The sequence below is a fragment of the Miniopterus schreibersii genome (genome assembly GCF_964146895.1).
Source record: "Miniopterus schreibersii genome assembly, chromosome: 14".
In the NCBI taxonomy this organism is placed as follows: Eukaryota; Metazoa; Chordata; class Mammalia; order Chiroptera; family Miniopteridae; genus Miniopterus; species Miniopterus schreibersii.
Window position 1 is genome coordinate 28,520,969 of NC_138114.1, and position 27,058 is coordinate 28,548,026.

Consider the following 27,058-nt stretch of genomic DNA (forward strand, 5'->3'; position numbering starts at 1 on the left):
CAGCCTTCCTCCCGATGCCCAAATAATCCCTACGAACCCACCACTGACCCCCTCCTGAGACCACCTAGCACCCTGAGGCTCCAGCCAGGAATCGGGTGTCCCCGCCGCCCCCGGCCCCGCGTGCCTTCCCGCGTTGCTCTTGACCTGCCCGAAGCTCCGGCGCGTCCAGGTCCCCACCTCAGTCCCTGTCGCGCCTTGCTCGGTACCCTGACTGAGACAGAAATGGACCCCGGAGACTCCCCGGGTGCGCTCTCCTGCGCCGGCCACAAGTGATTACCCAGAAAGACAAAGATAGTGGAGGTGAGGGCCCGGAGGGGCCGTCGCGTTCCCGGGAGGCGTCGCTTTCGCCCGCTCAGAGGGAGGCCCCGCCCCAGGCATGCTGAGGGAGCCCTGAGCTGGGAGGACGCTTCGCCAAGAGGGGGTGCAGGGTGTAGGCGTGAGCATAACAGGTTAACTGCCCCCTGACTTCTCAGGAAGTTTCACCGGAAACCTGTTTATCTGAAGAAAGATGAGTTGCCCTACATTAATGATGCTTTTCTAAAAGTCCTTGAATGTTCCGCTCCGATCTGAGTACAGCCTCCGCAAAGAGCAAAAATGCTGTTACTGTCGCCAATTTCCAAAGTTTAAAAATGCCTTTACAGCAATGGCTGTCTGCAAAGTTTGGTCGGAGCGGAACGCGCGGCTCTAAGGAGCGCTGTCGGCGCAGGGTCCAGGGGGAGCGGGAGCGGGCTGCGCAGAGCCTGCGGATATTGCGGGTCGCTCAGTCATCAACCTTCCCACGCACAAACGGGCGCGCACCCGCACGCGCGCGCGCACACGCACACACACACGCGCGCGAGTGTTTCCCGGGACGGCCGCTAGAGGGAGGGCCTCTGAGCGCTCCGACGAGATGGAACAGCCGTGGAGCCTGCTCTCTGCTGGAGTTCGTGCCGTCAGCTCTAAAGGCTTTGGACGATGGTGATCCAGAGGGATCTACGTGGTACATTGAACTGCACCGAGGGGGCGGGGGTGCAGTGTTCTCTGCTCTTCGCGACCACGCGCTCTGGACTTGGAGCTCTCCATGCCCTCGCTCTTCAGCTTCTCCGGACAGCGCGAGCCTTGAAGCGCCAACAGAGCCAGGGCACTTAGCAAGCGCGCTCAGGTGGTAATTTTCTTTTCCTGTAGGGGGATTTAGGAAAGAGACGCGGAAATGCGAATTCTGTTTCCTGGATTATTTCCCATGTCTGTTGAATCTTATTGTATGCCTTTAAAAAATATAACTGATATATCATTGTTTTGGCAAAAACGTAAAAGAGCAGTAGGAAACAGGAGCGGTCATTATACACGGGATAAAAAAGCAAAAGCCCCCTTTTCATTATATTTCTGAGTTTGTATTTAATTCCTCACCTCCCCCCCCTAAAAAAAAAACCCTTAGTAAATACCACGTATTAACGTATTACTTTAAGAAATACTACTTTCTTGTTCAAAGGCTTTTGCATTTCCAATAGGTGTCTAAGCCTGGAAATCACCTAAGAAAAAGGGTAAGCGTCATTTGAAAAACTCGAATAATTTCATTATTGTGACCGAATTAGGAAGTAGGCGCGAGGGGGCTTAAGGGCAGATTTAAGTATTATTTTGATTGAAATTTCAAGACTGAAAAATCTAATCCCGTTCACGTAAAAGGCGTCAGGTGGGTTTCAAGTAACTTTGCGAAATGAAGCAGAATGATGCTGGCACCAGGACGAAAGAGGGAAGTCATTTCCCTGAAAACCAGGCGTTGAGCGCCTGGGTCACCCAACCCTGGGTGCCCGCGCGCGGTGGCCAGGCCCCTCTCCACGCAGTTCTGGCTGTTAAATTCGCTAAAGTCACCCACGGCAGAAATGCCACTAGTGTATTATTCGCGTTGATGGGCTTGACGGGGGGGTGAGGTGACACTCTGCAGCGCCACCAGCGCTGTTTTCTCCCCGGAGTCAGCCGCTCTCAGCCGCCCAGGCAGCAGGTCTCCCAGTGCGCGCTACAACCCGCGGGGCGGGGAGCCCTGGCTCTCACCCCTAGAGCTCAGCTGGTGCTGACGTCCGTTCAGGTCCTTCAATGTGTCTGTCCCCGCGCAGGAGGGAACAGGCACCGTAGCAGTCACTTTGCCCACAGGCAGTCGCGCTCTGCTCCGGCAGGCAGCGGCGCGCTCCCCCCTCGCTCTCCCTGCGTCTGCGTTCGTCGCTGCCCTCCGTGCCCTGGTCCCTGCCCGTCTCTCCAGCGAGAGGCACATTCGGTATTTGCGCCTCGGGCGTGAACCAGCGGTGCTTACCATGTCCAGTGCTTTTCCTGTGGACTCGAAGACTAGAGCTGACGCGGTGCGCTCGGGGGTCGCCCCAGGAGCGGGGAGCGTCCTTTCCAATTTTGGCAGGAGGGGTGATTTTTCTCGGAGCTGGTGAAATCGTCCTTCCCGGCCGCCGCACCCATAACTTGTTTTGGTTTCTGCTCAGTCCTGTGCGTAGGGTTCCAACATCAAAGTTTTTCTCCCTTACCCGAAAAAATTATCCATGTAATCCAGCCTACTCCCCCCGCGCCGTCTCCGCCGGGCCTGCTCGCCGTGCGCTCAGTGGACAGCTCGGCGCGCAGTGTGGCAGCGGCGGCGGAGACTGAAGGGATCAGGCGGAGCAGAAGGCGAGGAGCAGCTGCCAGCGGCTCCCTGGGTAACCCTTTGCCCAGCGAGAGAGCTGGGCAAGGGCGCAGAAGAGGAGCGGGAACCTTGCGGGACGCTGGGGGCGGAAAGCTGGATTTCGATCACCGTCGTGGCGGCGCGCGCCTGCCCCTGTTCCCATTCGGTAACTAGTGGAGAGAAGCGCTTGGCGAGAGCGCTCTGCAGGACCCGGGCTCCGGGCGGCTGGGGAACCGCGGCCGCGCCGCTGCGGCCGGAGCGGAGGGGAGGACGCCGGCCGCGGCTTCCTGGAGCCTGCAGGTAGGCAAGGGGGGGGGGGGGGCTGATTCTCGCGCTCAGCCCAGGCTCCCGAACGGTGTCTGGTTTCAAGGTGCCCAGGCATGCTCCTTTCCCATCGCGCCCCCCCTTTAAGGTTCAGGCTCAGGATCAACCCGAGTCCGGGCTCGCAGGGTGGGCTGCCTTCGGACGCGGCTCTCCCGATGCCTCCTCCTTACCTTTGATCTCCTGAGGGACGGAGGAGCTTCGCTGGGAAGTTGATAGCTTGCAGGTTTTGAGAAACTCCAACTTGATTGTATTCAGTTTCTTAAAGGTTGTGTTTCCTGTGGGCAAGAATCATGGGAAATAAATGTCAGTGTCCTATACAACTGCAGCAGCAGTTCAGAAATCACCTTCATTTCCCCCCAAAAGTTTTCCCCATGGTAGTTTTCGTGCTGTCCAGATGTAGGGTATGGAGACTTTGTTTCTTTCATGTAAACTGGGGAGGGTGCTCTTCTTCTATTTGCAAAGTGCAAGATATCAAGGACATTGTAGCTTTCTTTCTTTCTTTTTCTCTGCTGACCATGTAACAAAGCACTGTGAGTGTAGAGAGAATGGAGCACTTTTGCAGTCTGCAGGAATGATGAAAGATTTTGCTGTTTCCAACCTTGCCTGAAGTCTTTATTTAAATGCCTGATCATTTGTAGTTAAGAGAGCTAATTTGGGGTAAGACTGAACTAATAATCTTGGGTGCAATTCAGCGTGGCAAGAATTCATTTATAATGCATGTAACTGATCTCTACAGTGGCACGTTAGCTAATGACAGAAACTGCATGAGATTCGAGAAACAGCCCTTGATTTTCTGGCAAATGATATTTTTGAATCGTGAGGAAATTTTAAAAATCAGTATGACAATGTATGTGGCAAGACTATGGATGTGTAGGTGAAAACAGAAAGGCAAGTTAACTTTAAGAGGGTGGTTTATGAATATTAGTGCTTGGGACCTCCTAGCTGCATATGTGATCAGTTAAATAAATGAACCAGTTAGGATTCTGAGCTTGCACTACTTGGCTCTGTAGAGACTGCTGCTACATTTCATTTGGGTCACACACATAGGAACAGAATAATGTGGGATGGACTTCCTCACACTTGTGTGCTGTGCATTCCAGAATGTCCTGTAGAGCAGAGAGAGAGAGGCCAGATTCAAGATCTCGCTTCATTACAGGTTGCCATCTCTGCCCTACAAAGTATCCTTCACATAAACTGCAAGTAGGGGAGTCCGGAGGTTTTCCCTCTCCCCCTTCTCTTGCTCCTGAACACTGGTAGCTTCCACCCAATCTGGCCTTAAATCTCCCCCTGTGCAGAGGGGCCTGCCACCTGTGTTCTTCCTCACCAGGTGGCTCTGAGTTGGGGGTGCCCTGAATTTAAATAAGTTAATACCCCAAGAGTTAATTTTGTGCCTTCGTTGGGTAGATACTGAGTTCCTCCTGCAAAGCCAGGGAGGGGGACAAGGTAGTTGGTGGGAGCCCAAAAGGGGAGGCCCGAGTACAAACCAGGGGGTGAGGCAGTAAAACTAGGAACGTGGATTGTGTGTAGGGAGAGCTGGGGCAGTGTAGAAGCTGAGCTCCGAGTTGTGTTTGCATAGGGGTGTGTAGAAGATGGATTATCTTTGGTAAGAATCAGCCTTATGATGAGCAGGTTCACCTCAAAGGCCAGCTCCTTGCTTGATAAATGCTTTGAAAAGAATTGAGAATCTCAAGAAAATAAACAGCTCTCATTTATGGTACTTGACTTTCAAATAAACTCTTCATTCTTAGGGTCTTAAAGTTTTCCTCAAATTTTAGTGCCTAAGAATGCATAACAATTGAGATTTATGACCCTTAACGCTTGAGAAATTGGTTCAAGAGGATCCAGTTAACTACATGTTTAACACTATGGGTAATTTCAGTTTTCCTAAGTTCAAAAATTATCTTGTAAAAAATGCAGACTTAATGTTAATTAACTTGCTTTTGTTAGGGAGGGTATCATACATGCATGTAAATCTGAAAACTTTTTTCAGTTGTTATCTTCTTGAACTTTCTTTGTTTTCTGTTATCAATGTCATTGCTGTTGTCATGTCTGTCCTGTTAGGAGATGGCTATTCTCAAATACCAAACTTCCATCACTGGTGTATGTGAAGTGCTGGATGGTGCCTGAGATTTAAACCAGGAGAAATTAATTCGGAGGTGATGGAAATGCTTATTGAGATCTCAAGTTAAAAAAAATTTAATGTGCTGGTGGGTTTGATTAGAAGATAGCTTTAAGTAAATCTTATGATTATCTCTTTCTCACTGGAGGGAAGGCAATTTTTAAAGTGCTAATATTTTTATTTCATATACTTAGTATTTATATTTTCCTAATAATGCAAAGTAATTCAAGTGCTTTACATGAAATTATAAAAAGAGAAAGTAAACTTAAAAATTCCTACAGTCAATTTTTTCTACTACCCTTTTCATTTTCATTAATAAAACTTCACAAAGTGACATAAAAGTAGAGGAAATGATTGATGAAATTCTGATCCCAATGATAATTTGGTCATTTCTTTAGGGTTTTTTTTGCGAGTGATTTTTCCAGGAAATTCATTGTTTCCCCCATACTTTCCAGCCAAAAGGAGTCAGTCTTCAATGTGTTTGGTGTTCATCAACATTCTGACGATATCAAAGTTCTAACTTCTTTGTTTTTTAGTATTTTCTTATAAAATGCTACTTGCATAAAATATTTTCTTTATTAACATTTTTTTACATTGATAGGCATTTAGAGCTTTTTACTAGTTAAAAAGTTGACACAATAAGAGCACAGCATCACATACAGATAGAGGAATATGGAGGACATTTTATTTATTTTTCTTAATAAAACAATTTATTCAACAGTATATATGTTGGTTGACACTATTTTAAACTATGTGCAAGTTGAAAAGTTTGCCACTTTTATGCTTTAATAAAATATGACCTCTCAAGTAATATGTGGAACAGATTAATGTGAATTATATGCTAATTTTTTAGTTTAGTGTTTGTTTATTGTTTAAACTCCAACAACTTATTTAGATATTTGGTTGATGACAGCCTAAAAAGTGGAAAACCTAAGAAGGAAATTACAAAACTAGTTTAATCCCAGTAAGGTAACCTTAAGTTAAGAAAGGTACATTTTTGCTTATTAACACCAAGTCACAGATGTTATGGTTGACATATTGAGATTGAAACATAGTGCCACGTGGCCCAAGATACCTGCCACATTTTAAAGACTTTTGGAAAATAATGATAGCAGGCAGTTCGTTTTTATTTATAACTATATATAACATTTTGCTTAGAAGTTCTAGAAACTTCTTTTTCTGTCACATGCTGCCCCACCCCCATGGGGAGGGAGAGAGAGAGTAGCCCATGTGGTGGTGCTATTGTGATGAACAATATTTTGCATAATTCTTCCCTTGAACCATCTTTAGCTACATCTATGTCAATGGGAATATTGGACTTTTCTCTAACGATAAATTTCCTGACAGTTTTTTCAAACTAACATACTATCTATTAGGTCTGAGTGCCCATGATTGCTGAGGATGGCCTTTTTAAAAACAATGTCCCTGTTTCTGTCCAAGTAAACCTAAAAACCATGACTGTTATCTTTTCTCCACTCTCCTTTGTGCTCTGATATAAATCACATCATATCTATAGAAGGTATTATCTCTTAAAGCAATTTCACATACACCAGATATGTACTTTTTTAAATATCAGCTACACTGATATATATATATTCTCACCTCTGTTCTGTTCTTAAAATCAGAATGGCTTTTCTTCCACATACATCACTTGGTTTTACATTAAATTCATCCAGGCTAGGAGGAAAAAATTCATTCACACTAAGTCAGTTATTTAATGGATTCCTTAACAGGTTGCTTTGCATTTTAATAGAGGACAACTAGAATAAGACCAATCCTAACATGTTTCCTGGCAAGGTTTTCAGGTCCATAGACAAAAACCCCTACAAGTTAAAGTCTTACAAACCACAGTCATGTACATCAGGCCAGCTCTGAGACCTGGCTGAGGGCCCCCAGGCTCTGTTGTTATTTCAGGTCTGGTATGTGGTATCTCCTGTCTAGTGTTTCAGAGCCTATGCAGAGACTTCAGGTACAGACAAGAAACATGAACTTGGGTACTCAACTGAGATTTGGACAAGGAGAATAGGACATTAGCTTAATAAATCTAAGGAAGAGAAGGTGGAATCCAGGGACTAGAGGCACACCAGAAAGGTGACTGCGTGTTAGACCCTCTGTCTGTCTTGGTTTGCCGTTGGCAAAGACTATGAGTGAGATCGGACTAGAAGACAGGACTGTGCTACAGAGAACAGATCCAAGAGACTGGAGAAATCTCGGTGCCTGGGCCAAGTCCATATTTTCTTTGGGAGTGGAGGGAGCACATTTACTTCCCTGTTTCTTGCAGTTCTTTTGCCCGACTATTTGAGAAATTGTTGTATGGGATGCCAACTAAAAGTTTGATTCCAGGTGAAAAGAAATTCTTGATTTTCTTAAATTCTTAAAACTATAACATAATTGTATTCTAAAAATTGCATATTTTTATTACTTATAGAGCAAAATGGCAACCACATAATTTAAATAAAATTAATAATATCTGTAAAAATACTCTTACACTGAGATGTTTCTGGACCACATCTTACAGCTACAAAAAGTAGGGAGAACTAGAAATACTGGTTTCTGTTTTAGAGACGAAAACAAACATTAGAAATGATCTATGTGACTTAAGGTGTTTTCTAACTCTCCTGCAGTTTTTACTTGTGAATTACTCACTTAAATTCCCACATCTTTTCCAGTGTTGAATTCCTTTCAGAGTGAAACAAAAAATAGAAAGGAAGTACAACAGTCAGTTTTGAATTAAGATATTTGTTTACCTGTGAATGATGTAATAAAGGCCCCTCAAAGTTATTTTCTCAGCTGATTTTTCTTACATATTTCAGATAATCAGCAAATCATACATATGTATATGTACATATATTTATCTATATAATGTATATAAGTTTTATGTTTATTGAACTTTTTAGATACCATATCTTCCCTTTTCCTCATCTGGAGTTTTTTCTCATTGCTACCAAAACAGAATTTTCAGAATAATTAATCAATTATTAATGAATTTAATGATTTGATTCAAAATTTCTGTATAACAATATATTTAAAAGGGTAACTAACAAATAGGCATAAATTAAAATCTGTAATATCCCAGATCTTAATTTTTCCTTGTTCATATATAAGCCAAATGCTATTCAAATTATCATTTATAAGTACATTGTTATAGATTTCAATAAATTCGGAATAGTAAAAGTTATTTGTGTTCACCAATGTTGTCATTTAATTATTTGATAAATCAAAGGAACCTAATTGCCGTAGTATTTTGCAACATTAACACAATATATATTATTCAGAATAATTTTTAGGTAATGCATTATGTATTAAATTTGCATATCCATAACATTTTATGTTCTTTTAAAGGGGTACATACATGTTAAACAAAATTTAAAATTATTAAAAAGTCTTTAGCTGCAAAGATGTATGTATACAGTAAAGCTGATATCATTATTTGCATTATATTTTATACAGTCTTATAGGTGTTGAGTCCTGAAAAATTAATACAACTGAAAAAAATATATATTAATTACTATATCACTGCTAAATTATTTATTAGCTGTGACTTTGCATTAAATCTGAAAACCCAATACTTCATGTTTTCAGTTATTTTTTTCTCTCTAAGAAATATTGTACTGACTCATTGAAAATGTTATAGTAAACTTTTCGAGTGCAAGTAACCAAATGTGACATTTGGAAATATTGATTTCTCCTTTCTAAAATTATGAAAATTGTAATAAATCAATGTTATAATTAATATAATAACTAAAACTGACATCACAATTTCTGGGTATTATGACCTTCCCTCTCTATAGTTCTGAAATATATGAAAATTCAAAATAAAAGAGTAAGCCATTTAAAAACTATAGATTCTTGTTGAACTCCTTGGGAGGATCTAAAGGAATATTATTTGTTCTTTAGTTCTGTAAGCAGCTATAAACATTATAACCTTATGCAAGTGCACAAAACTTGTACACACACTAAAAAAAAAATAGCAGTTTTTAAAGAATACCTGCCGGTTCCAAACTCCCCACAGTCATTATATATAACTCTGAAATATATGATACGTAGTTAGCTCCAAAAATGAAATTCTATTGGTATTTAGAATCATCTGGGACATGACATACTAATGACATTTGGCATGTATTAAGGAATTATAAACCAACTTATAAACATTTATTTCCAAAAATAACAGGTTAAACTCAGTGAATTTAATACAGTGAGTCATGTATTGTTAATTGTCCACATATTCTTTTGTAGGGTCATATTGATTAACCAGAATGGTGGGTAGAAGAAAGCAGTAGTACCCTTACCCATCTTCCCAATGGAAAAGAAAGATTATAGCCTTAGATATAAAGTCTTAGGAATGGAGGCTAATTGCTCTGTGCAAAAACCTAACTCATAAATAAAAATTTGACCAATGATGTCTTAGTATAGTGAGCTTTAAACTTATTAAAATTTATGGCATTCCAGCATTTGTAAAATAAATTTATATATGACTTCTACATTAAACACTGTTCTTCTGGAAAGCTATACTTTTCTACATTATAAGCAATCAGAAACATTTTAGAAATTTTAAAAGTACATATAAAAGTATTATTTTCACAAAATAAATATATGCTTAGACTAGAAAAATTAAGTAATACAGATTAGCAAAATGATAATAAATACCATGTGGCAATTATTTCCTTCCAGTTATTACTTTAAATACTTTACATTTATTAATTCAATTAATCTTTATAACTTATTGTTTACCCAATTTATAGGTAAGAGAATGTACGCCCAGGGAAGTTAAGACTTTTGTACAAAGTTACCAGTAAGCAAGAGAGGGAATCTGGATTCTAATCAAGGATCTAGATACTATGTTCTTGATTCCTGCACTCTAAGGGCTCTTGATGGTATTTCAGCTAAATTCTGTGAGCTCTATAATTGTAAAGCTTTTGACTGACTACTAACTTCACATCAGGCAGTATGCAATTGCTTATTGCCAGCATCAGTTTTACTTTGAAGATTTTCCATTCTGACGTAGTTTTCACATTTATTATGTTAAAAGAAATGATTACCCTAACTTGCACTCTATATTTTACCATCTTCGAAGTTAATTGTATGACTACTTGATGCTTTTTTCTTTTGCTAGAGGAAGAAATTCCTACTTTTAGCATTTAAGTCACAGGGTATATTGGACTTGACACATCAACATGGGTGTTGTATCAAATGCAAGGGTGCCTTTTATGTAAGGTATAGTTTTACTTACACAGTGTTGACAGAATACATTTACAATCGTGCTTTTGTTTTTGCACATATTTAACCTAAATTAAGTCTAAACTCTACTGCGTTCATTTTTGTTTTCGAAACCGTATTATAAGTTCTTTCTGATTCTGTGTCGTGGCGCCTAGGCACATCCTCTTTACCTGTTTTCATGCAGAACAACTTACTGGAAGGCAGGGGCATTTACACCATGGCTGCTAATGGACTGAGCTCCCCTGGGGCCTTTCTGGCTCAGTACAAAATAGTGGTTAATGGTACAAGGTTTGTAGCTGCACTTCCAGGCTCCAGTGTTTAGTTGCTCTCAACCTGGACATTTTCCCTTAAAGCTTCTTTGCTTCAGTTTCCTCACTGCTAGTACCTCATGAGTATTTCAAGGCATAACTGAGATAATTCAATTCACATGTTTATGGGCACTACTTGGCACACAATTCAGGCTTTTTATAGGTAAACACTTTGAACAAGCATTTGAGGAGGAAAGCAATGGGTGAATATAAAAACAGATATGACTGCTTGGTAGTGTTATGTGTATACAAATATCTTCTTATAGAATCAAAATGTTTGACATGATCCTGAAGGGAGAAATGTGTATTTTTATATATTTAAGTAAAAATACAGTTGAAATTGTTTGTTTGTTTTTGCTACTTGTACAGCGTTAGGAATATTAACTTTTGCAGCATTAAGAAAATAGATCCGGAGACAAAAAACTACCACAAGTAACATCTGCCTTAAATCCTATAGAGGATAGCTGAAAAAGTTTTACCCAAGTGAATTTTCCTAGTGAATGACTAGTTCAATTAAAAATGAAACAATGAAAGAAAATATCAGAGAGAGGACAGGTTTACTGGTGTTCAGCATTTGGCTTTGAGTAGCTACAATAAAAAATAAATATAAAGCAATGCAATTAACAAAAACAACAACTTGGCTTTCTTCTGAAATTGTATTTATTCTACATCACTATACTTGTTGAAAATTATCTGAAATGAAAGCACCATTATTAGCTATAATTGTAGTTTTTTTAATAAGGACTGTGTTCTATCCTGATTTCATTAGAATTGCATTTACAGGAGTTACATGTGTTTTTTCATTTGTTTTTCAGAACAAAACAGTGGCCTTCAGGCCCTTTCACTACTCAGCACATTGATTAAAAGAGTAAAATTAACTTAAAAGCTTAGATGAAAAACAGTCTTAGAATTGTATGCAGTTCTAAAAGCTGATTACCACGAAAGAGAGATGTGTCTCTCAGGTTCTCTTCAGCCTGAGTTCAGCAGTCAAAGCATCTTCTCCACTGTCTCTCTGAACTGAAGAATGTAATGTAATCAGAGCTTTCCCAATTTAAACGATCCTTATCAGGCGGATAATTAGAAGGATAAGAATTGAAAGAAAGAGCACCAGAGAAGTTATTGGATGGTTTCACTCTAAAGCAGTATGGAATCAATACTATTCCTCTGACTATATGTGAGGCAATTGTTACAAAGATAATGTAAATTCAGTGGATTGCCCTGTCAGGGAACTATCCTTTGACAATGTAATTCTTCTGACGCACACTGATCTACTGCACTAGTCATTTGTCTTTTATTGTAGTTTCTCAACAGCAAACATAAGGGCACTATATTGGGCTTTTATGAACACACTACGTATTACTTTAGAATCTTTTATTGCTTGTAGTAACTGTAGTGATTATACCTTTTTATAAGAGAAGTGTTACTGAGTGCTCTACACTTTAAGTCTCTACATGGGGTATCATTTTGGTCTAGAACTTATAAATAAAACCTATCGTAGGACCTCTGTATCCGCAGGTTCTGTGTCTGCAGACTCAGTTAACCGTAGATCAAAAATATTTGGGAAAAAATGTTGAGTTGTTGCTGACGTGTACTGTGTAGTTAGGCCTCCAGGGGTGTGTCTGTACTGAACATGTACAGGCTTTTTTCTTGTTGTTACTCCCAAACAATACAGTATAATAACTGTTTACACGGTATTAGGTATTATAAGTAATCTAGAGATGATTAATGGTATATGGGAGGATGTTCACAGGTTATATGCAAATACTACGCCGTTTTATATGAAGGACTTGAGCAGCCTCATAGTTGGGTGTCCACCTGAGTCCTGGCACCGGCCTCCTAGCAGATGTCAAGGGATGGCTGTGTTGTCTTTACTTCATGCTCAATGTATAACGAAACTGGGGCAAGATAAGTGTAATAGATTCCGCTATTTGGAAAGACAATGAATGGGTGATACATCTTAGAAAATATCTGCGGAATATATTCCACTTTATTCCTGATTGCAAAATGGCAGTTTATTACCAAGGTTATCTCTTTTTTGTAATATTTCCCTAATGCAGGAATCAACTATTATATAATACTACTTCTCTGTATTCTTACCTGCTTTCTAAGAACTTCATTAGGTACAGATCTACTTCCCAGGTTATCTCAGTCCACAGTGCTATCACTGTGTCTCTGCCATGTATCATGCGTTATCTTCCCAGATTCTGATGACAATTTTTTTTGCTGCTCAAAGCTGACTTCTAGATAGGATTTTGCTGCAGCTCACCTTACTTATCAGTACTAAGTTATATATCACTCCATTAGTTTTTTTCTAACTTCAGAATAATACCTTCCAATAATGAAAATTTGAAAAATACAGAGAAGAAATATATGTCAATAATCTTACATTGAGCCCGGCCAGCATGGCTCAGTGGTTGAGCATGGACTTACGAACCAGGAAGTCATGGTTTGATTCTTGGGTTTGATCCCCAGTAGGGGGTGTCCAGGAGGCAGCTGATCAATGATTCTCTCTCATCATTGATGTTTCTATCTCTCCCTCTACCTGCATCTTTCTGAAATCAATAAAAACATATTAACAAAAAAAAATCTTACTATTGAAAGATGTGCCTGTTCACTTCTAGTTACCTCTAATTCTTTGTTAATCTCGATTTTATTTTAAATAAAATAGACTACGTTTGTTATTTAGAAATTTACCGTGAACATTTTCATGCTAATATTTTTCTACCAATATTATTGTGGTTCATTATATTGAATGTCACAACCTGGTATCAGGCTGAATTAAGTCCAATAATGTATTTTGTTATTACTGTTCATAATTTTTTAAGGTCTACTTTGCTGTCAATACTTGTAATTTTGAGATTTTTAGAATTTTCTGCTGCTTTTGGAAATATGAATGATTCAGAAACAGTAGAGCAACTTTGCTGCATGGTAGTGATGGTCAGCAACAGAGCAGCTGTCCTTTGACTTACATAGACATGCTGACTCCAGATTACAATTATCACCAACCACCTTAATCTTGGTACCTTTCCTGCAGTAGGGCATTTATTTTATAGTACTATAAATATTGCTTCCAGAAATATCTTTATATTACTTTATGGATATTCACAATTATTTTCTTACTATATATTTCTAGGGGTAAAATATTACTGGGTTAAATATGCAGTAGAGAGGAAGCAATTCCCATTTTTGCTCAGTAATCTAGTTTCCCATCTTTTTGCTGTTTACACTGTTTTTTAAATGATGAGATTGATTTTAAATATGTGGTAATTTTTCATTTATGTACCTCCACCTCTGAAATGATTTTGTCTTTTTGAAGTTTTTCTAATGTGAATCATTTTTATTGTTTATTAGTATTTTTAAAAACAACTTGGCATCTTCAACTTTTTTTCTTTACATTTTATTAACTTAAAAAAAAAATAATCTTTATTTTTGAAAGTATTACAGCCGTCCCCTTTTGATCCCCTCCACTCCACATCCACCCCACCTACAGGCCTTCCCCATACCGTCGTCTGTGTCCCTGAGTTATGCTTATAAGAATATAAGCTCTTTGATTCATCTCTCCCCACCCCCGCCTTCCCTCTGAGACTCCTCAGTCTCTTCCATGCTTCTATGTCTCTGGACCTATTTTGTTCATCAGTTTATTTTGTTTATTATATTCCACATATGAGTGAGATTGCATCTTCAACTTTTGATGGTATTTTTAAAAAAATATATCTTTATTGATTTCAGAGAGAGGAAAGGAGGGTGAGAGAGAGAGATAGAAACATCAATGATGAGAGAGTCATTGATCGATTGCCTAGCCCACAACCCGGGCACGTGCCCTGACTGGGAATCGAACCGCAATCTCCCGGATCCTAGGTTGATGCTCAACCGCTGAGCCACAGCCAGCCAGGCTTCATGGTATTTTTAATGTATGCATTTACTGTTTAAATTTTTATTTCAAATCTATTAATATTATCCATTACTTCTGACTTTCATGATTTTTAGAAAAAGCTTTCCACTTACAATAATTTGATTATTTGCATTTATGTCTCCTATTTTTAAATTTTGTTTTACATTTAGTTAAGCTGAGTTAATTTTAGGATATTGATAGGGGTCTTATTTTTTTAATAATTTTCCAAATAATTAACCAATTACATAATGGCCACTTACTAGGTAAATCATGATATTAAAATATAGCTTTAAATTAATGTGGAAGGCCTCTTATAAAAGTAAGTTATTCCATGTTTTTTTAAATAGCACAGTTTGTTATTATTTGTATGGTACATCTTGTGTATTTTAATAAGATGCTGTTAGTAGGCATTATGTCACCCTCCAACCAAGATTACATTGGTTGTTAGTATGACAAAGTTAAATCTTACAAAAAGTTATAGAATTCCCCTGGAGTGACTCTTAAAAATAAATCTGGTTTATTTAAACACTGGTGGTTTGAGATTGATTATAGGGGAACAGTGACCAAACCAGTTTAACAAAATATGTATCAGCAAACTTTTAACATTAGCAGAAAATATTATTTCTTCAAAGATCATTCAAATTTAGATCATAGTACTGTGCTATTTAAAATTATGTTCAAATTTTATGTGACATCATCTTCAGAGGAAAGGATATTTTGAATTATTTTACTATCGGTCATTTCTGTTATAGAAGATACTATTAGAATGAAACTATCTTACAAAAATATTTCTAAGTCTTGCTTTATCACTCAAGCATTTAAAACAGTAGAATAAATTTCTTCTCATCTTGTATATAGATAGCTACTTGGTGTTCTTTCCAATAAGATAGACCTTTTTATGCTTCACTGTGAAACTGAAAGAGCTGCTATAAAATTAATAAGCTTGAATTCATTACAATTTCTAAAAAGAATGACTCCTTTTTTCTACTGGTCTCCATTTTGAAGAAGGGTTTAGAAAAATGAACATTCCTATTTTAGGTAATATCTGCTCAGGAAATGAGTAAATAATATACATTTGATATTTCATAATTAAAATTTAATAACACAATGTTTTTAAAACAATTTTTTGTTTCTTTTTTCTATTGAATAGGAATATATAGCATGCCTTGATTATATGTCATTTACATAAATAAAGGGCTAGGAATACTTTCAATTACTGGAACTTGCATTAACAATTGTTCTTTGAATAATCCATGTTGCTTCTATTCTGTGTTGAGTCACTTGGGTTGGGCTTTCTAGAAGAAAATGAAAGAATGACCCAGGGACTTAGGTGAGGAACTTTTATGGACTCATTCAACATACTTAATTTGCAGAGTCTCTGCAAGTTCAGAAAAGCAGAAAGAGAAATAAGAATAATTGTCGTCATTATTACGAATAATTACCCTTATGTCTATTGTGCTTTATATTTTGCTTTTCCCAAATCCTTTAGGTAGAATGGAAGAAAGGTAGTGTTGTTGTTTAATATACAGCACACCTATTTGAAAGTTGAATGTCTGGAAGTGATTTTATGTTCTAAGATAGGGAATATATTTTGAAGTATAAAAGTAATATATATCCCAATTATGCTTTTTATTGGTGCTGCCTCTATGATACCCTAGGAATCTGGTGAGAAAATTCACAGATGCATAGGAATCTAGGGTTGCAAAGAGATAGCCAAAGAAAGGCTAGAGTGTCATCAACTCCCTTCAGAAGGTTTAGATAATTAAGCCATAAATAATATTTACTTGGAGCTCAAGATAGAAGGTAAGAAGAAAGAGATTATGACATATGAGGTGAAACTAGTCATTGATCGCCCTCTGGACCCATCTGGGGATTCCAAGAGAATAAATAAATTTTGGGAGTAAAATATGTGTTGGAGAGTCTCAGTTACGGCAACTGGGAAAAACTACTATGATGTGAACATTGACAGCATCATCCCGTAGCCTATTTAATAATGATATTTAGGTGGTTGTTTCAGTGTATAAAGTGAGATAATTTGAATTCAATGACATCATGTGTGAACCATGCAGATTTATTAAAAGCAATGTTCAAAGAGTTTAAGTGAATTACCTTAGGTTACAAAGACATAAATTGGTACAGCTGGGATAAGACACCAAGATTCCTGGCTGCGTTTTAAATATTTTTGCCATCCACACTGTTCTGTTGTTTTGCATGCTATAGCCTAAATCAGATACTTATGCTCTACTAGTTTGACAGATTTTGGTTTCAGAAATTCAACAAAGACCTTTGTTTATATTTCTCTCACATTAAATCAAACTCTACATTTTGCAGGTTTTAGATTAGTCATAGAAGGTCAGTATTAAGAGCATGACAAAATTCTTCTTAGAATATCTAGTTTTCTTGATCCAATAAGATCTTATGCAACTGATTAAACAATATAAAGTTATATGTAGCAGTACCCTAAATTCCTGTTTTTATGATGTATTCTTTTGGATGTGTTTAATTTTAATTTCCAGGAAGCACTTTGGTATGATAGAAATAAAATAACAAATATGAATTAAGAGTTTTAAATTCTTGGCTCAATTTCATCTTTTATTAGCTGTTTAATCTTGGATAAGCATTTTAAAATTTCTGAATCTCAGTTCCGAACTTAAAAACACACCACAAAACATGATTTAAATGACCTCACATGTTCTTTCTAACACCAACATTCTTTGATTCTACATATACTCATTTATTATTTCAGAATATTCATTGGTAACTTGTATGAATTGCTTAGGTATAATTTCAATCCTTTTAGCTAAAATGCCATATTGAGATTAGGTGCATTAGACAAACTCCCAAACTCCGTTTAGATGCCTCAGTGACAGAATTCTGGCAAACTGTTGAGTATGTGGGTGGTTGTTACCCCCATAAGCACTCAGATCATTAGCCATTTTGATGTGCAAATTTGACTCTGGGGGCATCATTGAGTCATCAGTGAGCACTGTCAAAATAAATGTCTAATCACACCACTCTGGGTTGACTGCTGGATTCTGAACAGTACCTAATAAGCTCTGAAGTAAACACAACGGAAAAGTCTGACTTAGCCCTTCATTTAAATAGCTCTAAGATTTGAAATGGCTTTCCGTATTTAATGAAAGCTTCAGCAACTGGAAACTACTTGTACTTTTCCTTTACCATCTACCAAAATGTTATTTCCCTCAACTTTAACACCATCTGTAACTGAGATTGGAAGTTAAAGTGAGATAAAAACCAGCGAGTCAAAGCCAAACTAAGTCATTAGAATAGCTTTTCCCTTTTATATTAGCCAAATAGATGAACAATCACATGGAACCTACGGGTATGAAACCTGTATCACAGGGAGTAATGAATGATTTAGTTCAATTAAGAAGCTTCCTATTAAAAAGAACAAGTGTAATGGCCCTCATGAATACATTAGAGTTAGTTTGAAAACATGTTTTTTTAAAACAGATTTGAACTGCTTCTCCTGCATGTTTGGGGCATCCCTGATACTGACTGTTTGGCCTGCCAGCTTTTCCTTTAGAGCTTGCAATTTCCCCTTCATGTGGAGTCAGCCATGAAATCTCCATAAAATAAGTTTGAGCTAAGATTTGGTCTGTGTTTGTTTCTGGAGATATCTCTAGAAGTTTTCAGTGTAAGGTGCATAATGTTTGAAGAGCATATTCTCTTTTGCTTACTATTTAGGGATAGCATGAATTTTTTGCTCCTGATTGTAATAGCTTAAGAGCCATTCCTTCTTGCTTCTGTACAGCAGTTAACACAGCGGTGCTTTCTCAGAGCCATTCCACACGAGGCCTCTGTGTAGAATAGCAAGGTATTTACAGTGTTGGTTTATTTCATCAGTTATTTATTTTATACAGACACTTGGGCATAAGCATACATTTATTTATTTATTTATTTATTTATTTATTTATTTAAAAAATATGTCTTTATCGACTTCAGGGAGAGGAAAGGAGAGAGAGAGAGGGAGAGAAACATCAATGATGAGATAGTCATGATTGGCTGCCTCCCGCAGGCCCCCTGCTGGAGATTGAGCCCGCAACCCAGGCTTGTGCCCTGATGGAATCGAACCCGTGACCTCCTGGTGCATGGCTCAACACTCGATCACTGGGAAACATTGGCTGGGGGGATAATATACAATATATTTACACATAAAAGTAGATTTTAATTTAGACATATGATTCCAAAGGTTAAGTGTACAGGGAGACAGAAAGATGTGAATAGTGGGTACAACTTTTAATGATACTTAACAGTACCTGACAGATTACAAAGCACTTTTTCGTATATTGCCTCACATGTTTATTATGACAGCTGTGAGCATGTTAGGGTGGTATGATTAGACCTATTGATATATATAAAGATCATAGTTTGAAAGCATAGTACAGACTCATATTTATGCAGAATTGTCAAGCTGCCATTGAATTCCACATCTTTTGACAATTATTGTAGTATCGTTTTTATATAATGGAATAAATTTAGATTTATTAAAGTAACCTGAAAAAGTACAAAGTCTCTCTTACATTTTTGCATATATGAAAATTAAAACCATCCATAATCATGTAAGATTTCATTTTTACCTTCTGGAATATCCAATTGTGAAGCATTTAGAAATAGATATAAGTCCAGAAGAGAAAGTTATCCAAATATTTGGCCTATGTATGTAATATTAATCCACATAATATTGGTATAACTTATATAGAAAGCATTTGGCTATCCATAGTTTGAAACACATTTATGTAAAAAGGGAACCAATTTTTAACCAGACAATGAAAGTCAGGAAATGAGTTGGAGGAAATGGAACCATTTCTTGACTCCTAGGAGTTAGAATCTCAAAGAAATATCTGCATGCTCATTGACGTTTGGCAATGTTTCTCCCTCTTCAGGTTTTTTTGGAAGAGTTTGAGATGGAGTGTCACTAATTCTTGTTCAAATATTTGGTTGAGTTCGCCAGTGAAGCTATAAAATCCTGAGATTTTTGAGGGGTATTTAGGGGAACTTGATTACTGATTAAATCTCTTTATGAGTTATAGGTATATTCAGAATTTTTTTTTTACTTCTTTATGATTCAGTCTCGATAGGTTGAGTAGTCTTGGTAGATAGGAATTTATTCATTTCTTATAGGTTAGTCAAGTGTGTTGGTGTGTAATTGTTCATAGTGGTATCTTAAAATTTTTGATATTTCTGTAATTTAGCAGTTTATTTTTTTCTGACTTTATTTTAGTCTTTCATTTTTGTTATTCTAACTAAAATTTTGTCAATTTTATTTATGTTTTCAAAAGATATTTTAGTGTCATGATTTCTTATATTTTTCTAGCATCAATTTTATTTTATTTTTTTCTTTGAGTGTTGTTGTACCTTCCTTCTGCTAACTTTGGGCTTAGTTTGTTCTTTTTCTAGAACAAACTAAGTTCCATTAAAGTGTAAAGTTAGTCTGTTTACTGAGATCTTTCTTTTTTCTTAATGTAAGGATTATGGCTATAAACTTCCTCCTCCGAACTGCTTTTGCTGCATCCCATAAGTTTTGATATTTGTGCTTTTTGTTTTCATTTGTCTCAAGGTATTTTTTTTATTTCCCCTTTGATTGTTCAGGAGTATGTTTTTTAATTTCCACATATTGTTAATTTTCCAGCTTCTTTCTTGTTATTAACTTCTAGTTTCATACCATTAAGGTTGGTAAAGATACTTGATATAAATTCAGTATTTTTTAAGTGTGTTAAGACTGTGTGTGTGTTGTGTGTGTGTGTGTGTGTGTGTGTGTGTGTGTGTGTGATTTAACATATGCTCTATACTGGAGATTGCTCCATGTGTACCTGAGAGGAATGTAGGGTCTGCTGCTCTTGGATGGAATGTTCTATATATGTCTGTTTGATTCTTTTAGTCCACAATGTAGTTTAAATTCAATATTTCCTTATTGACTTTCTGTCTGAATGTTCTATTATTGGTGAAAGTGGAGTATTGAAATACACTACTATTACTGCATTGCTGTTGCTTTCTAACTTCAATTCTGTTAATATTGATTCTTTTTTGCCTACTTGTTCCTCCTAATAAATTGAGAGCTCTCTTGGAGGAGGAACAATGTATAATTCCTCTGTGAAGTTCTTGCACATGGCACAATGCAAGGCATTGAAAGTGCTCCTAAATAGTTTACTGTAGCAATGAGAGGTCATAGAAGTAAACTCCTCACTTTATTAATCACAGACCTTAGGTAAGGTGGGAAACTACCATAAATATGGATGAAACTATCCTGGCCTCCATTTTATCTACAACTCCCAGGTTGAGTCTATAGTTGGGGGCCGAGAGTTATGGAGAAGGACAGTGTGACTTAGTGAAAAGCACAATAGCCTGCAATTCATGGGACCTAGGCTCTGGTCTTGCAATATCAGTTCCTAGCAAAGTGACTTGGCCATTTTCTTTATTCTTTATCTACAAAGGAAAGAAATAGATGGTAAACATTTCCATGATGGCATTTAAGCGTTGTAAGAAGAGTTGAATTCAAGTTTTTCAATGTATTCAGAAAAAAAATTGAAATATTAAAAAAAGCAAGTTGTGTCATCTTGTGTGGAAATTTGCTTCAAATTGGTATGTTAGGTATTATAACAGTGATTTTTCAATTTTCTAAATTTAATTGAGCCTTTTCTCCTTGTATGAATCAGTGAATGAACATAAACTTCTATGGCTTATAGCTATAAAGTATATTAATTGATAAATAACAAGCCACTATTAATATCAGATGTAATCACACCTTTTTTGGGGGAACATTTTAAACATCATAAAGTGATTTTCTGTTTCTCTTATAGTTTAGAATAATCTTTGGCATAGGTGCAGTAGATATTGTTTTCCCTGTCTTACATGGGCTAAAAATGGGAAAGATACATTAAATGACTTTCCCTGAATTATTAAGATACAATGGTGTGGAACTGGAACTGATTATTTGCAATATATCACAATTTTTCTAAAAGGTAGTGAGGTCTGGGATTGAGTGTAATACTCAACTTTCCTGGGGCATTATTCAAGATATTGGTTCTTTTTTTCTTTGTTAAAACAAATGAACAAACAAACAAAAAGACTAAATTAGGTTAGCCAAATGTTTTGGTAGTTTTAGGATCTCAAAAATATTCTTTAAAGCCAATAAAGTGTTACTTTATTTATCTTGCATGATTTTAAGACTTACGAGTTTTGGCATCTCTTATTAGATTTGTGTAACCAACAAAACCTCAGATAGATAGCTGTAATCACATATGTTCTAATCACAATCATTCAACATAATTTTAGTTTTTTCACTTTTAAACATTTATCTAAATTATTTTATTTAACAGAAAGCAAAGCAAAACCTAAGATAATTAATTCATACTGATACTATCTGAATGCATACATTTAAGGATCTAAACATATTTATAGATTTTCACATATTTGTATACATGAAAATCAAATTTGAAGAATAAAATTGGCCAAGTTTAAACATACCATCAAAACATTTTCAGGACAATAACTTTTGAATTTCTGTTCTGAAATAGATTATATTTAGGCCTGAACACACAAACACATGTGTGCATGTATAAGAATAGTTTCACCTCATGCATGACTTGAAAAATTTTGTAATTGTATTGAAGATGGAATGACAATAGGGCACATTTTAAGAAAGTTTCAGTATAATGAACTTTATTTTTTGTGTAACTGTTGTATAACTGTTTAGGCATTCATTTGGGGGCTTCTGTTATTTTGTTTTTGATAAAGACATGATAGATTATGACAAAGTCAATACTATCATTGTTCTTGTTCAGACTGTTATAACAAGATACCATAGAGTAGGTGCCTTAAACAATAGAAATTTACCAAGACCAGCATGATCAGATTCTGGTGAAAACTTCTTCTTGGTTTGTAGATGATTTTCTTCTTGTTTCATCACATGACAGAGAGCAGCGAGAGTAAACAGGTTCTCAAGTCTCTTTTTATAAGGGCACTAATCCCAGTCATAAGGACTGCACTCTCATGAACTAATTACCTCCAAAAGTCCCCCCCCCCAATAATACAATCACATTGGGGATTAAGATTTCAGCATAGAAATTTTCAGAGAATCTAAACATTCAGTTGATAATAATAAAGCATTTTTTCTAAAAGTCCATATTGATTTGAAAATGAAAATATCTTCTTGTAGATGAATGGAGTTTGTTATTATAATTATAAGTTCTACAGAGAATTTTCACTGTTAACTAGGTTTAAATATTAAACTCATTTTGAAGTATTAATTTGCTCGTAGCATTGTATGAAACATGCGAACATACATTATCCTTATCGTGATGTGTAACATATTCAATTGAAGTAAACTAAGAGTATTCAGTGAGGTAGTGAGTAGAGTAAAATGTAGACATTTCACTGTGACCCATGCAACTTGCCAGTGCCCCACTCTCAAGTATGTTAAATGTTGAAGCTATAATACAACTTGCAAAGCAAGTCTCCTGTTGGAGAGTATATATTTTTTTGGTTTTGTTCTTTTTCTGAATGAATGACCTTTTTATAAGTATCTTGAAGAAGGCTGATATTCAAGTATTGTATTCAATTGCTAGTCCAAAGGGAATTGGTCACATGTGATTTTCAAGTATCTCAAAATTTTAAAATGCAATGTGTTTTTGGTACTTTCAGGAAAGGGCAAAAACATCTTGAATAGAAATGCGCTAGATTAGCACACACTTGACAACTAAACAGCAAATGGCAGTTCTGGCTTTGAAAATAGTAATGTTTATTGATATTTCATTTCTTTGATTAGGGAAAAAACACTTGGAAAGAATAGTCTATAGGTGCTTTACTTCAAACTTTAGACATCATTTTTCTCTGGGTATTGTTTATTTATCTTGTGCTGTTTTATCTATGGAAGTAAATTAATGACATCATTTGGCCACCACCTCTAACACCACCATCTCAAATAATGGAAAATGAGCTTTTTTAAAATTTCCACTTTTATTTGGCAAACTGTTCTCTCCTGGGCAGATGTGGACAATAACTGAACCTGAATAATTTTCTATGAAAATATTATCAATCTTCTTTCCCCTCTGATAGAAAGGATACGTTATAAGTCATTATAATTTTGTAAGTTCAATATATTAATCAAGAATTATTTTAAACTGTTTGCTTTGGAAATAACACATTTGAAGCAATATGATGTTACGATGTCAACTGATTCATATACCAGTAAACTATACTGTTGTGGGAATCTGTTATATTACTAGACTAATTCAAATCATTACAAATGCTGGTTAATTACTCCCACTGTAATCCTTACTACCAGAGGTGAAAGAAGAGAGCAACAGAAGAGCTCTAATTTCTTGAGCAAGTTCTCTGAGTATAATTTAGAGGAATTATACCCTTCACCATTAAATAGCTTCCTATTGAAAGTATATATAAAAATAATTGCTTTTTAAATAACCAAACATTTTCTAGGTTCAATTATTCATTCAACAGATGTTACAAAAATCATACTATTAGTGGGGTACTATAAAGGGAGCTGAAATTATTACAATGAGAAGGCCTACAATGTCAAGACAGACTCTAAGAGGGAGGACATTAGAATAGTAAGAGCTATGTCCTGATCTTAAGAAATGTATGGTGCAGTAGGATATCTCTTCCCATGCTCTGTTGCATGAAATACAGTTTCAGGAAGGTAGATTCATTCGGAGAAACTATTCTGTGGCCATTCACCACTTTCTACGTTACCCTCTTGGACATAGTGTGCATAGGACTCAAAGAAATTCTGCAGCAAGAAAACTTTACCCACAGCTTACCAACCTCATGACCAAGGGATCATTTAGCATTGTCCATATGAGTATTTGAAGGATCAAGGCTGTTTAATAAATCTTAGAATGAAAAATGTTTTATTAAATGGACTAGCTCTAATGCAGTTAGTTGTCTCATCCTTCTTTGTGTTGTAGTTAAACTCAAAAGTCTCAAAAAGAGAAATATTTTATACTATAGGTGTGTAGAAGACAGTCCCCAAATGTTGTATAAATATGAAAAGCAAACATTTCAGACTCTAGAGACATATCCATAGCCTTTGGTTTTGGAAATGGCTGTTAAAGATAGAAAGTAGAGAGAACTCATATAAGTTGGTTTACCAACTAGGAGTAGCTAGTATTCTTGGGTTTGGCTTTTCACAGACACTTACGCTCTGAGACTACGGATTTTTTTCCTTATTTTAAAGTTAAAGGACCTTGCTCAAGGTCAGTATTCTTTGATTAGTAAAGCGAAGATAAAAAACAAGATCAGTTTTGGACTCTTTCTCCCTCTGTAGTGATAAAATTTTACTTTTTTGGAAGTAACAATACCAAGTAAAAATTTCAAATCTCACAGTAATGGTATGTCACATTAATAAGGATACCATGATATGACTAACATGTTTTTCATTTAATTATTTTAATATGAAACATTTACCTGTTTATTAATATATTTTAAAATATTATGTTTATCTCAATGATATACAATAGTAAAACAATATTTCAAATTATTGATTTCAAATAACAAATGGGAACATCATATAACCTACATTGTTTTGCACACGTCATGGGTCAAACTGTTATGGCGAGATACAGCATCAAGCAAAAGCATCGAAACTGTAGGCAGACTTTTTTAGCTTTAGTGTTGAAAACTATGCAACTCAAGTGAAGATATAAATTGATATTTCAAATGAAAAATATTAATTTGATTTTATTGTGTATAAACAGTTAAAACATCAACATTGAAATAAAATATTACATTTCATTCATTTCCAATATTCCAGCTTTTAAATGTGTTTATAAAATTCAATGGAATCATGAGGACCCAAGTAATTTCTACTGGAGCAAATATTGTTGAAAGCAAAGGTTTTGAAAACGTTCGTCTTGAAAGCCAGATCCAGGTGTTTCACTTTATTTTCACCTGAGTGTGTAATAGGCTGCTGGAAAATTAGCGACCAGAACTGATAGATGATCCACCAATTCATTTCAAGTTCAGCTATACTGCCAGTTGGCAGCAGCATCCTTCTGGCATTTAACTACTTTTGCTTTTGTTTTGTTCTTCTCTTTGAATTTTTACCATCTACTATGTACTCGGCTTTTTCAGTTAAGAAGCAGCAATAATAGAAAAACTCATTACCTCCGTAACTGCAGACTAATGTTTTCAGTGTGTCCCCTTGGTGCGATAGCACAGTGCTACCTATCTTGAAACAAGTGCTTTTCTCTTATGCTCCTATTAATGATGCATTTTTCCCCTCACGTTCTGTTATAAAGCACATACAATTTAGTAATTACTAAAATTTATAAAACGAATATACTGCCCACAAAAGATTGATGTATTCACTCTTAGTTAGCTCTCTGATGTCATTTTCTATTTCTCTCCTCTTTGCATCAGCCATACTAATCTTCTTGCTGTTCTTCAAAGACTGCAGGCACTCACCAGCTCGGAACTTTAGACTTTTATCATTGCCTTTTGTGCTAACACTTTTTTCCCCTAATTGCATGCTTTCTCCCTCACTTATTTCAGCTTTCTCCTAAAATGGTACCTTCACATAGGAACCTGCCTGCTCATGTATCTGAAATAATCCTCTTAACACCTTTACCACTTTTTCTCCTCTTACCTGCTTTATATTTCATCACAACAAAAATCCCTACTTGATGTATTTGGTATTTGCCTGTTTCTTTGTTTATTCTTTATCTCTCATCATCTCTCATCATAGACTATTAACACCAGGAGAACAGAACTTTATTTTGTTCCTTGCATTTTTTCTACCAGCTACAACAGTGCCTGGCATATTGTAGGCACTAGATACTTATTTTTGAATTATTTAATGTTTAAAATTTAGCACTATTTCAAAATACTATGTTTTGTGTCATTTACATTGCATACAGAAAGTCCTACTTTCTGAATTCTTGTATTAATAGTCTATCTAGAAACAAGTATAAGGGCAGTAGAATGTATTGGATTTTTTCCAGGATCCACTATGTATTTTATACAATAATATAAATTATTATTATTTTATATTAACTATTTACAAGGCAATCCTTGTATGAATGTAATTTAAAATCATTCCAGAGTATTTGCATCCCTCAGAAATCAAGAAAATTCCCTAACATTACTCTTTGAATCTAAAAACATCAGCAGTTTTATTTTGCTGATCACAAAATCAGTTTCCTATGGTGGAACAATGATCTAAAGAAAGCTTACAACAATTATTTATTCCATAGTAATGTTATTATATAATATTGAAAAAAATAAATTGAGATTTTAAAAATTAAAATCAGGATCATTTGGGTGGAAGAGGTTTATAGCCTGAAACATGGCAGGTAAAGAATATCCCAGTGAACATATGTCATTCTTGGTTCCCCACATTTGCCTCTATTGCTTTGCAAAGATATAATGCACAAAATGATAGAATATAAAATTTTCTGAATCTAGGGAATTAAACTCAGCATTATGTAAATTGTTTAATTCCTATCTTCCTCACTATCTTTGTGTTTATTTATTGTAACTCGTCTTTCCTAGATTCATTTGATTCATTTTCAGGCTATGCC

At 36.3% G+C, this 27,058-nt stretch overlaps 1 protein-coding gene across 1 annotated transcript in view; it reads left to right on the forward strand.

Annotated features, from left to right (window-relative positions):
- The first annotated feature begins 2,601 nt into the window (after nucleotides 1-2,601).
- The window catches only part of PCDH15 (protocadherin related 15), a 904,849-nt gene continuing 880,392 nt past the window's right edge, over nucleotides 2,602-27,058 (forward strand). Inside the window, exon 1 of the mRNA XM_081159054.1 lies at nucleotides 2,602-2,938. The gene's annotated coding sequence lies outside the window, so the exon portion shown is untranslated. The remainder of the gene's footprint in view (nucleotides 2,939-27,058) is intronic.